The sequence below is a fragment of the Physella acuta genome, unplaced genomic scaffold, assembly GCF_028476545.2.
Source record: "Physella acuta isolate Inbredline_101_S28 unplaced genomic scaffold, ASM2847654v3 ptg000286l, whole genome shotgun sequence".
Classification (NCBI taxonomy): domain Eukaryota; kingdom Metazoa; phylum Mollusca; class Gastropoda; family Physidae; genus Physella; species Physella acuta.
The window spans coordinates 222,646-235,299 of NW_026731805.1; the positions used below are offsets into that span (position 1 = coordinate 222,646).

The 12,654-nt window shown below is 36.5% G+C and overlaps 1 protein-coding gene across 2 annotated transcripts in view; it reads left to right on the forward strand.

Moving 5' to 3' along the window:
* The first annotated feature begins 4,424 nt into the window (after positions 1-4,424).
* The window catches only part of LOC131939650 (zinc finger CCCH domain-containing protein 10-like), a 113,997-nt gene continuing 105,767 nt past the window's right edge, over positions 4,425-12,654 (forward strand). For both annotated transcript variants that reach the window (XR_009386445.1, XM_059298093.1), the window contains exon 1: positions 4,425-4,619. The gene's annotated coding sequence lies outside the window, so the exon portion shown is untranslated. The remainder of the gene's footprint in view (positions 4,620-12,654) is intronic.

Here is a 12,654-nt window from a genome sequence, read left to right on the forward strand (position 1 = left end):
GCAACCATGAGTTGTACCGACTCGACCACGCCGATCCCCTTTAAGAAAGCCTGAAATCCGATTTGACTAGAGTTTCTGTTAGGCGCTTCTTGAGGAGAGAAGGGGGGGGGTACATATGTCCCCGGGCGCCGACCCTAGGGTGGCGCCAAAATAATTGGAAAAAAATTAAAATCTAATTCTAGCTGCAGTTTTGCATTATAAATATAATGTAAAAATATTGGGGGGGGGGGGGCAAATTGAAAGTTTGTCCCCGGGCGCCGGGAAGGGTCGCCACGCCTCTGCTTCTCCCCCCCCCACCCCACCCCAACTGGAGTATGTCCACCCTCCCACACCCGAACGAAATTTAAAAAAAAAACAACTAAATCATCTAAAGTTGCAAATTCCCCCCCCCCCCTCCCCCTCTAAGAAAAATGTCTGAAAGAACCACTGGATTCGACGCCCAACAAAACCTTACACTTACTTTTGTTCTTTATAGCCGGCTTGATCGGCTCCTCTTCGGTCTCAGATGACATCACTGCAGTTCGAAGTTCTCCTGCAAATTTTCCACCCGACGGCCCATGCTTAACCAGAAAATCTCATCGGACTCTGGCAAAGGTACAAACGCATGCTTCGTTAGTCTTACGGGTAAATAGGGCTGGTAAGTAGGTCACCAGCCAGTTCTATGGCTCATGCAGTTTTTATTGAGCCGTAGAACTGGTTGGTGACAAAGGTACAAACGCATGCTTCGTTAGTCTTACGGGTAAATAGGGCTGGTAAGTAGGTCACCAACCAGTTTTATCGCTCATGCAGTTTTTATTGAGCCGTAGAACTGGTTGGTGACCTACTTACCAGCCCTATAGAGGCCCACATTAAAGCCAATATCTTACATTAAATATGATGTCAATTTTTCCTATCGTTACAATATATAAAATACTAGTTCTTCTTACATTTTATGGTTAATAAAATATACACTCTTCTTTAATCTTATAGTAAAAAATATAATAAAATAATCTAAACTTCTTAACTCTAATATAAATCTTTCTGGTTATGAATCAAATAAAATTTACACAGGTTTACAGTAAAAAAAAATTCTTGAGGGTTGTACACAGTAAAATTTACAATATGTTATTCTAAAATTTAAAAAAAAATAAAGTCTCGGTTTAATGAATTCCCAATTATTTAAATTAACAAAAAAAAAAGGAAGTAAAAACAAGGAAATACAATCTGGGCAATAGTCCCGCCCGTACAAAATTTGTGTAGAGGTCGTCTATAAATGATGTCACGCTATTTCTTGTCAACCCCCCCCCCACCCCCGTGCCACGCCGCTACCGCCTACCCCTAAAAACAACGTTTATAAGATCTAATCCACCAGCACCAACCCACCACAGAACCGTTTTCAAAACAATCTTTAAATTTCAGAATCACAATCACATTTCTTTAAACCCCTCAACCCTCCAGTTGCCTATCATCACTCAAGTCATAACCATGACATTTTGTCCAGTCTATTACGTCATTTACTGACGACCTTTAAACCTGATAGCAACTGGTACCACTAGCCCTGACCCTGGCTCTCTAGTCTATGCACGTCAACCCAAAGCGAAATGATTGTTGTCATGTAGTCTACAAAACGTCCAAGATGTACGAATCTTTAAGTCCAACTCTCGTTGTTGACCAGAGGGTTTCTTTCAGACATTCTGCTCAGGACAGTGTCATTACCCCCCCCCCCCCCGAATAGATGCCTGAAAGTAACACTCTGGTCAAGCATGATTAAAAATAGATGAATTCTCTTCCATCCCACCCTTTTTCCCTATACCTTTCTCTATTTAGCGTATAGTACTAAAAATAAATCAAACACAAGTATAGAGATAGTATAATGTGTATGTAGTTGGGGTTGTCCATAAAATAACGTCACGATTTATTACCCATTTTTATATACCTCACCCTCCATACGGTCATAATGACCCCTACCACAACCTTCCCCTCCTCACAATTGCTACAAAAAAAATATTAACAGCGATTTATTTTTAAAATATGTACTGCGTTCAGACTACATTAAGTATGGTATTAATGTTTTAAAGTAATAACGGTAAATATTCGTTTTCTAACATTATTTTATAAACTCCAAAAGTGTGTCGTCACACTTTCTGAAACTTCCCCCGCATCTCACCGTCGTCACACTTCACACTTCGTCACAAAACTCCCTCCCTGACCTCAGGAGTTTGAAGTTGTTTATGGACGCCCCCTTAACGGTAGTCCATACATGACGTCACACTCGTATGGGGGAGGTGGGATTGTAATTTTGTGACGGTGTCTGATGAGGGGGAGGGGGGGGGGTGTTCAGATGGTGTGACGTCACACTTTTGCATTATAAAAAAGCAATGTTAGAAAACGAATTTTAGCCGTCATTTTGCGTTTTAGAAAACTTTTAATAATTTAAAATACTCTATGTTGACAGAGTTCAGAGAAAGTTTTGGGAAAATATCATTTTTTGAGAAAAATTCAACTGCAATTTTAAGGGGGGGGGGGGGTGTAGACTGAGGTGTGACGTCATTTTAGGGGGGGGGGTCTGGCTTTTTGTGACGATGTGTGACCGATGGGAAAGGGGGGGGGGGGTAAAAATCGTCAAAAAAGCGTGACGTTATTTATGGATTACCCTTCAGCTTATATATCAAAAACAAGGCCGGAAACTCGCCAAAGAATAAACCACAACGTGTTACAAGAATAATATGGCATAAAATCAGGGTTAGGATTTATATTAGATTAATACTGTATACCAGTGTGAGTACTATGGCTAGGTTAAGATTGCAGTACAATGTACTAGCATAGCCACTGTTTACACTAGGATAACCCTACCTAGTTTTTATGGAATTCTTTTTGGGTATGAGTCCGGCCTTGTTTGTTATACATGTATTGTAGTATTTAGTCTGGTAATAATTACTTCTGTTTTTCTGGCCCTAGGCGGTGGCTTAACTCATAGTAATTCTCACGCGTTTCTAAATGGTATCCTTTTATCCCTTTACGACTACAGACAGATGTGTTCTTTACTCCTTGCTTTTTTATTGTTTACATTCTAGCTAAGGGAAGCTACCATTCTTCCGGAAACAGCGCATCATAAATTTACTACACGATAATGAAAAATATTTATTTTGGGGTTTTTCGAATCAAACACGTTTAATAGTGCGCATTTTTAAAATAGGAATCACATTTTTTAGATGATTGTTGGAGATTGCTTTTTTAGCCTTTCGGTTTTAAAAGACTTTTTTTTTTAAATATGCCGTTAATTATTGTTTGGAGCGGGGTGGTGGGGTGATAGAGCTCACGACTGCTAAATCGAAAGTCCCGAGTTCGGATCCCGAGCTCTAGTCTGCAGGCTCACCTGAGTTCTCCTAGTACTGACGGATACCGGACTTGACACTAAGACGGCTTGGAATTGCTCTGACCACACTATCCGTCAGTATGACAGGGAGGGGGGGGGGATTCATTGAAACAGCTGACCTCTGCTTCACCTGCCCTATGTGTCTTGTAGTTTAGTTGAATTAACGTATTCAACATACTCAGACTGTATACCAGGTTTGAGAAGCCAATAACTGCAAATACAGGAGGGTATGTTAAGGTTAGGGCTAGCTATCGCTCCTCTTAAACAGGAAAAAAACATAACGTAAAGGTGAACATACATCATCAGTTGAAAACACAGACGATGGACCAGTTAATTGGTATGTGACGTCATGTAATGATGAGATGCCTGCAATCTCCGACTATACTCTCCACTCCCCATATCGTCGCACGTCGTCTAAAATATCCAGATTCCCCCCCCCCACTCCTACTGAAAACATTGTCCGAACCCCCCCCCCCCCCCCCGAACGAAATGAAATTTATGTAGAAAATATATACTTTTAACAGTGTACGCCCCCCCCCCCCCCCCGAAAATTTTATGTGCCCCCCCCCCCCCCCGGGTGAAAAAAGTCTGGAAGAAACAGTGCCCTCTAATAAAAAATGCCACTATTATTATTTTTCTTGAAAAACTACCTATCCTTAAGGTGTGGCTCGTCGTTTATAGATGCATCAATACATATTAGTGCTTAAGAATAAGATAATTTTAAATTATATTTGTTCACAAACAACACGCTCGAATATACATTAGCCATTTTAAAAACACCGGGTAGAATATGCCAGCTAATTTCTATTTTCTGCCAGCTAAGCCTACGTTGCTTATTATAATTCGTGTCATAGGATTTTAAAATACTCGTTTTGAACAAGAATTTGTTTCAAATAGACTATAGTAGTCATCGATCTCGTCTTTGTCTAATGTCTATGCCATTTTGTAGCTACCATTATTAAGCTTTTAAAATGCGAATAAATGTTAAGATCATTTATACTAGTTTAACCCGGAAGTAGACTTCTGATACTGAACTTTCGGTTTCCTGTATTCTTCGTGGTATTAAACTTCCGGTAGTTATTCTTCTGGAAATTTTGTAGTATTGAAGTGTTTAGTTGATTTTTAGTTATAGATCTACTGTAATTATTGATCCAGAATAAAGATCTAGAAAGGTCTAGACTATATTTACTCTCAGAGAGAATAGATCTAGCTGAGTCAACTTGATCAATGAAATTATTGATGCGCATCACCATCATCTGTGTGTGTGAGTAAAAAAAATTCTAAAAAAACAACTCTAGTCTAGACTTCTAGTCTCTCTCTAGTCTAGTCTAGACTCTAGTCTAGACTCTAGATCTAGAATCTAGATTAGATCTAGATCTGATCTAACTAGGCCTTACAATTTAACTAAACTTGGATAATTTTTACTATTGATAGGTAGGCCTACTAGGTAGGCCTCTAAGATAAATGGTAATCTATCGTTTTGGGTACGTAAAATCGCCCGCGACTAGTAATGTGAAAAACAGGTGACTCCTTAAATTTTAATAATTATTTCACATTTTGAGGAGGATTTATGTTTTGAAAAATACAAAAATGTTTCCTTGATTCATTTATGTACCTGTTTTTAAACAATTGAATTAAAACTTTTCAGTAATAAATGAAGACTAGCGATGTTTCCAACAGATGCAACCATGCTCATTTACTATAGCAGCCATCTTGTTTAAGTTTTTTTTTATAGCGGATATAGCGCGAGACAGGCGGAAGTCACTCTATTTTACAAATGGCTGCTGTTTATATAGCAAATCTTGCTTGCAAACACTGCTGTTTAAAGTTAATTTCTGGCATATATTGATATATTTAGCCATTGATTTAGGTTTATTATTCATTTATCTATAATATTTGACACAAATATATCACAATATACTTCTCCTAAAGCCTTGACAATGAGGTAACTTTTTCGTACATTAATAGCCGCGGGCGATTTTACGTACCCAAAACGATAGATTACCGATAAATTTTAGCTTTAGTTTGTTGTAGCTACTTCTTACTAAACTAAACACTATCACTAAACTAGTATTGAGTTACTAGATTTAATCAAATTTAATGTAGTTTTTAAGTTTAGGCCCCTTTAAATTATTTAAATATATTTAGGGAAAAAGACTAAAAAATGTAAAATAGCTGAAACAATATTGAGAGCAGCACAATGGCCTTTAAAAATTCTATTAGGTAGGCTATTAAAAATTCTAGTGTTGATAGCAAATATGAAATGGGACCTATATTTGGACCTAAAGGCCCATTGAAGTAAAGAGTCAAAATGATAAGGCAATAAAGTGCAAAACATGTGTTCGGAATTACAAGCAAATAGCGACGAGACACAATTGGCAAGATATTTTTTAAAATTTCTTGATTGTTTTGTTTTAGATGTGCAAGAAGACAAATTTAATACAACAAGTAGATCATTTACTAGCGATGTTTCTTCACCTTTCTTTAAAATTAAATCTAAATCTATCTTATTAAAAAAAATGTATTGGTACTATAGGGCCTATGTAAAATTTGAACACCACAACCCACATGTTATCTTATTGGTATGAGAAAAATACTGACGTGTTTGAGTAGTCTATAGCATAAACAATAGCTATTTGAGATTATCAAGAAAAATTGGAACATCAGATTTAGGCCAACTGAATTTGAAATACATTTGCAGCAGTGCTGCTACTTAAAATCTATAACAATAAAAAATTTAAGTGTTCAAAACTACATCAAAGTTCACTGTAAATGACCCGCTCCTCGGAATTCAAGTGCTGTATAATTAGGCCTAGGTCCAATATTCTTAAAATTTAAATAACCAAAGGAAATTTTTTTTTTTAAATATAAAATTAAGCTCAAATTTTAATATTTTTTTAAAGTCATAAAATTGGTAGGCTTCTCTGATCATGACAGTAAAAGTCATTTATGACTTAAAGTCATCCTTTTCTTTTTAGTCATTCATTACATTTTATATTAACTTATTAAAGCCTAAAGATGTTTTTATTAATATAAACAGTCTACCATTCGACATTTTGTTTCTTTTGTCACCCTGTACGCTATGTTTATTTTATCATGTAAAACAATTGTTGTGACTTTAATCAAGTTGACTCAGTATAATAGGTGCAGGACATAAAAAAAAAAATCTTAAATTATTTTTTAACATCTTATCAGCATATGAAATATTGCCGGTTCCATAACTTTAATTTATGAAAATATAACCCTAATTTTACCGCTTGTCATATTTTCTAAATGCATCTTTTTAAATTTTAGAATGATTATATAAATTTTGAACCACTTTTCCAGCCAATTGTTCTCAGCGGAATGCTTCATATTTTCAAGTCTTAACTTTTCAACAACTTTGCTTCAAGGCATTTCACTCGTGCTGTCTTTATGTAGGACCAGATCATTAATTTTTCAAATAAAAATCTTTAATTTTAGAAAATTTTAAAATGAACCTTTAAAGTTTATAAATATTAAGATAATTAATCTTGTAAGCCAGTTTTGTTGATTATTTATTTCTAATTTTTCATTATTTCATTATATTATCTACTTATTTCCCTTTTCAACATTTAAAAAAAAAGTTTTTCTGCTTCCATTTAACTATCTAAATATATCTTTTAAATTCTAGTTTATGATATTTATTACTTAACAACTTTTTCTCATACATTTTTTTATTTGCTTAAAGAAAGTTCAGTTTTCAGAAAAATCAACTTAGTCAGCAAATGTTAATGACACTTTAATAGAACAATATAATACTCAAAATTAAATCATTTAGAAAAGTTGTAACCTGTGTTTTTAAAATGTCTTGAATAATGAATTTAAGGCAAAGTTTGTACCAGTAATATAATTACCTTTTCCCGCTGTATTTAAAAAACTCTTGACATTTCATGCATGTGCAGCTCTGCGGACAGTCCTATATGTTTATTAAATATATATGTTACATTTCTATTTAAAGTAAGGTTTAAGTTGTTTTAAACAGAAGAGTTTAGTGCAGATTTCCCAAGTACGAAAATATCTTACAGTATCGGATTTATTTATTTTTTTTATCTTGGGAAAAGCTTTTGTTTGATTTGTACTGTATATATATACCATTTTTAATCATCATATGATGTCATCTTTTTAAAGTAGAAATCACAAACCTAAATGCCTATAATAAATAAATAATAAACCTTTTATGACCATTATCATTGTAACAATCAAGCCCTTATGTCTTAAACTTTTTCTACTGTAGCTGGTTATCTGTAAGGTAGTGTGTGGAAACTTCTGTTAAATCACAGTTTTGTTCTCATTCAATGGCGGTTCCATTTCATACTTTTTATGTTTATTTTATTTTAATGAAGTATTGATTGCAAAGTCCACCGGTATAATTTTAAGTTATAGTCCAGACTAAAAAATGTATTGAGCTCTGGAACTCATTTCCTTAAAAGGTTGACTGAAAACACGTTAATCTTTTGTCGTGTTATAAAATGAACAATCCTTTCGGTTTCTCAACGGCACCCCCAACATTTCAGTTGATTGTAAACTGTCTAAGCTGATAATTTCCGTTTCAGTTTTTAACCCTAGTGTTGAACGGGTAAAAGAACACCTTGTTTTAACTTTGAAAGCTGGGTTGGCAATCAGCTGGCTGCTGTTGTTTTTGTTTTGTTCTTTAACTACTTGCATTCAATTCATTTTCAAACAAGCGTATGCTGCTTTGTGTTTTGTTTATTAATATTATTTAACAATTTTTAACAATCTAAACTTTGTACCAACTCCGTGGTTATATTCTTAATGCTTTCTTTTATATAACTGTCTTAAACATATGTCCTTTATTATCAGAGTCAAGTATTTGAAGTGTTTTAGCCTCACAGTGAAGGGTTCAATATTTAATGAATGTGCGACACGTTATTGGGATGGCATTGCCTAGCGGTAGAGCGCTAGACTGTTAACCAAAAAGTCTTGATTCTGAATTTGGGTTCAAGTCTGTAGAACCTACCAGGGTCCACACAGAGAAAGGCAGCTGGGCATAGTGCTGACCACACTTTCCCTGTAAAACATATAAGTTGAGCTCTTTGGTCTGCTAAACTATCTAAACAAATCTTGGTGTCGATTTTATGCATTCTGTTTGCTTATCTTATCTTTGTAAGGTTTAGCTCTGCATTCCACTAACGATGCATATCTATATTTTTCTAGGATGAGTTCTTCAATTAGCTAATTTGCTTATCTATACATTTCTGGATAACTTTTCAATCCGCTAATTTTGCTCTCCAATTCGCTAATTTTGCTTATCTATACCTTTCTAGGTTGATCTCTTCAATCCGCTAATTTTTCTTATCTATACCTTTCTAGGCTGAGCTCTTCGATCCGTCCATTTTCTTATCAAAATCCCCATTCAGTGACGGTAATGTTGATATTATCTTTGTTCGTATGTCTCCGCCCAGGAAATCTGGATGTTTCTCATCAGGCAGTTTGTGATGTCCGATAACAAATGCCGCGCCTCTGGCGGTTACAAGCCGCTATTGGACCTACAATGCGTCTTCACATCAGTTCCATGTCCTTTACTTGCAAGATTTTAAAAATTACGGAATTTTTTTTTTCTTCCTTTGCTTTTGGATTTCATCAGTCTGTCATTAATTTGGGTTTTGATTCCATTCTAAGTGTCCGCCTGAAGATTCCACCCCACCGCCCACTGCGACAGATTTCGTCCCTTTATGTGCCGGTATTTCCCCCTTGTGTGGCTAGTTATTATTTCTCTGTAAAGCCCCCCAGACTGCGCGGAGATCAATGAATCAAAATGACTACATTTTCCTTCCCACTTCTTAACTCTGATCAATTTTCGCCAATGCCCGCTTCGTCGCTGCATTGAATGTATGGCATCCTTTGTTATCGCACGTTGATGTTTGTTTTTACTGCCTTTTTAAAAAAAAAAACTTGATTTTTATTTTTTGCAAGCCACTTTGAACTTTTCAATTTTCTTGTTATGTTTTCTCCTAAACGTACATTTTTCGTGTAAGCGGTTATGTAGTTGCATCGATAAGATAAAGATAAACTTTTCTTTGAGAGCCTCTGGAGTAAATGTTTCTTGAGTCAAATCTTTTGGCTCTGAACACGCGTCTCTTTAATATCAGAACCGTCACGTTTCAATTCCATATTAGACATTTAGATTGCTAAATATCACGGAAATAGTAGTTCACACAATTGTGATCTTTAGTTAACTAGTCCACACGGACATATTCCTAGTATTGTTGATTCCTTTGACTCAAACCTAACACTGTCAGAGTTTCTTTCGGGTATCCCTGACCCCCCTCCACCCTCCCGAACGAAATATTTCGTTTAAAATATAAAAATATTTCTCATTTAAAATATATGCGTCAATACAACTAGTGCCCCCCCCCCCCCTCGGAGAAAAGTGTCCAAAAGAAATACTAAACCCAGTACCTAATGACTGCTGCAGCTCCTACTATACACGCATGTGGGTACGAGTTGCCAATAATGACTGAAGTGGAATATCTTCTACTCAATGGGGCTGACGATGTAGCTTTTATCTTATTCCAAGATATGTGGAAAAATTCGTCCTCTCTCCTTTCCTCTTTTGGTATGTGGCCATTACGGGTTCAAGCTACGCTCATTAGCTGGGCTGACCGGAACAGGGGGAAGAATCTCACTCATGTAGAACATCTACCAGCCGCTAGACCCGTGGGTCTCCGTCAGGCTTTTCCTTCCTCCTACTGTAAGTCGCGCTACCTGGTTTGTACATGAGTGGCTATTCGGTCAAGGACTACTTACGGTATCGAGCTAAGGTTCCGAACTCGTGGTGACTAGCGTCTGATACTCAATAGAGCTGGGTAGACTCATGGAGTCACCGCAGTTTCTGGTCGGGAGACTGTTTAAAAACCAAATCACGTGATTAGATTGGCAGTAGAAGGTAGTGCGTGCGTGAACATATTTCTATAGGGTACTTCATTGGTGTTGGGTCTCTAGAGGGCAGTTGATAGTCTCCGCGTAGGTATGAGGTGATTGTTATTGGTCAGCACCCCGTCATTGATTGACACGTGATCCGTGCCGACGGAGGGTCTGATTACCCCCTCAGCGTGCCAACACTGGGATCACGAGGGCGGAATGATACATCGCTGGCTGACCCCTGGCCGAGACCTTCAATCGACACTGCTGTCCTGGACGAGAGTTCCAGTGCAGATTTTTGAGGTTCTTCTTGTACACATATTCTTGCATTCTTATATAATTTGCATTGTCTTGTTTTGTTTTTTCTTCTTCTTTGTTCTTCTTCTGCGTTCTTAATTTTGTTTATGTTGGAGGATTTAAACAAGTCCAACTTCATGGGCTGTGGTCTCCAGATCTGCAGGTGCCCCATATACATATAGGCTTTCCTTGAGTGGGGTGTATTGGGGCCATTGTTATGCGCCATATAGGCCGTTGACTCCGATTTCAGCCCTCTTTTAGTACAAACTACAAGACAACAGTTGTTTGATTTCGGAGTTGTCTCTCCTAGAATAATTGACGTCCCCAGCTATCGAGCTTCATCTTATAGTTTTGTTTGTTGTTCAGGTCCTAGAGACATAAGCCTATATGGTGATTTTAAACCAAACCTTTACAAACAAACTAAATATTATCTTTTTGTCTTCTTATGTTGGAAACAGCAGAACAACTTCCTGAATTAACAAAAATAAAATATTTTTAATTTAAGTACCCTTTCAAAAATGACGTATCTTAGATAGATGCAGTGGTTTCTTTGGCTTTTTTTTTACGTTGAATTATTCAGAATTTTGTTATGGTCACCCATTTACACAGCCATCTTTAATTTTCCAAACTCACTTCCTATGCCCTTCTGAACAAGGTGAAATCTAGGTCCAGTTACTGATAGACTTGTGGGATTACCCACAATAAATCTAAAGAAAGCCTCGTACACATTTCTCATAACATCGCTGACCGGGGCAACGTTTAAATTCCAAGAGCGTCGAAAGTGATTGGTCACTGTCACCGCTCCCCGCCCAGGTAATTGGTGTTTTGTCTCAAGGCAATCAAAGGATAAATGGGGTAATATCGTTTTGACGGCAGAGGGTAACGTCAATCCATCAACGTGATTTCCCTTCATCCGGTCTGGTTACGGCCTCTGTTTCCTGTCGGTGCTAGAAATGATAGCAGAACATTTATTTTACCCCATTGTTTTTATGGGTTTTAATTATTCTTTTCCGTTTTGATAGTCGTGTATTTAGTATTTTTTAAATATATTTTGATATCCATGTATTGTCTAGTTTTACGTTTTGATGATAATCATGCCTTCTGTTTTATATTTTAATAGCCATGTGTTGTTTACTGTTTAGAATGGCGTTTTCATTTAGGTGTGGTGTTTATTTTGCATTGCTAAGACATGATTCGTTTACTGTTGCTTAATGAAGTATCGTTTTTATACTTACTTTTGTTAAAACGGGTGAAGTAGAGCGCATCTCTGTATGTTCACGACAGACAGATAAGGTCTCCCTTATTTTAAGCTCAGATAGGAAGTAAACTTGAATTTAAACTCAAGTCATTCATTAGGAAGTAAACTTGAATTTAAACTCAAGTTATTCATATTATTAAAATGAAGTATATTATAAATTACGCTTACAAAATAATATAAGTCCAGCTATGTCGAAAACTAATATTGTTGTACACATGAAAATATAAATCGTGTTCAGTTTTACAAACCAAAGCTTAACAATTTTTCCGTTTCATCTTCTACTTTATTTTTCAACAGCTTATTTTTTTTAAATTTGATCCGCCATTTTTAGCATTGACCCTAATCTGTGTGTGGCCCAACGTTAAACGTTACCATAGATTAGCATCAGGCTGTCAGCCGTGCATATTTTCACAAGCTATGAGAAGAATTAGTAAAGCCATCGAAGATCTTTGGGCAGATGCTTGTTTTTTTTTAGAAAAGAAACGTTATATTTCTGTCGATTTCTTTAATATTTTGGCCGAATCTATATATTACCCAGCTTTACTTGCTAAGGGCATAGTGCTGACCACACTATCTCTTCATATGCTGAGGTCACAGAAACAAATGAACTCTACTTCACTTGCCCTATAGACCGTCAGGTTTGAAAAGGGGACTTTACTACTTTACTATTTTTGCTAAATCCCAACATTGATGTATACAATTTTGATATCTGAAAACACACGTTGTCTATTTCCGAACATCGAGACACAACCTTTTTATACCGGAACATTGCGATAAAACACTGCCAGCGCTATGGTAAAGTGGCTGTTACTTTCTTGTGCTTGATACTTGGTTCGACAAC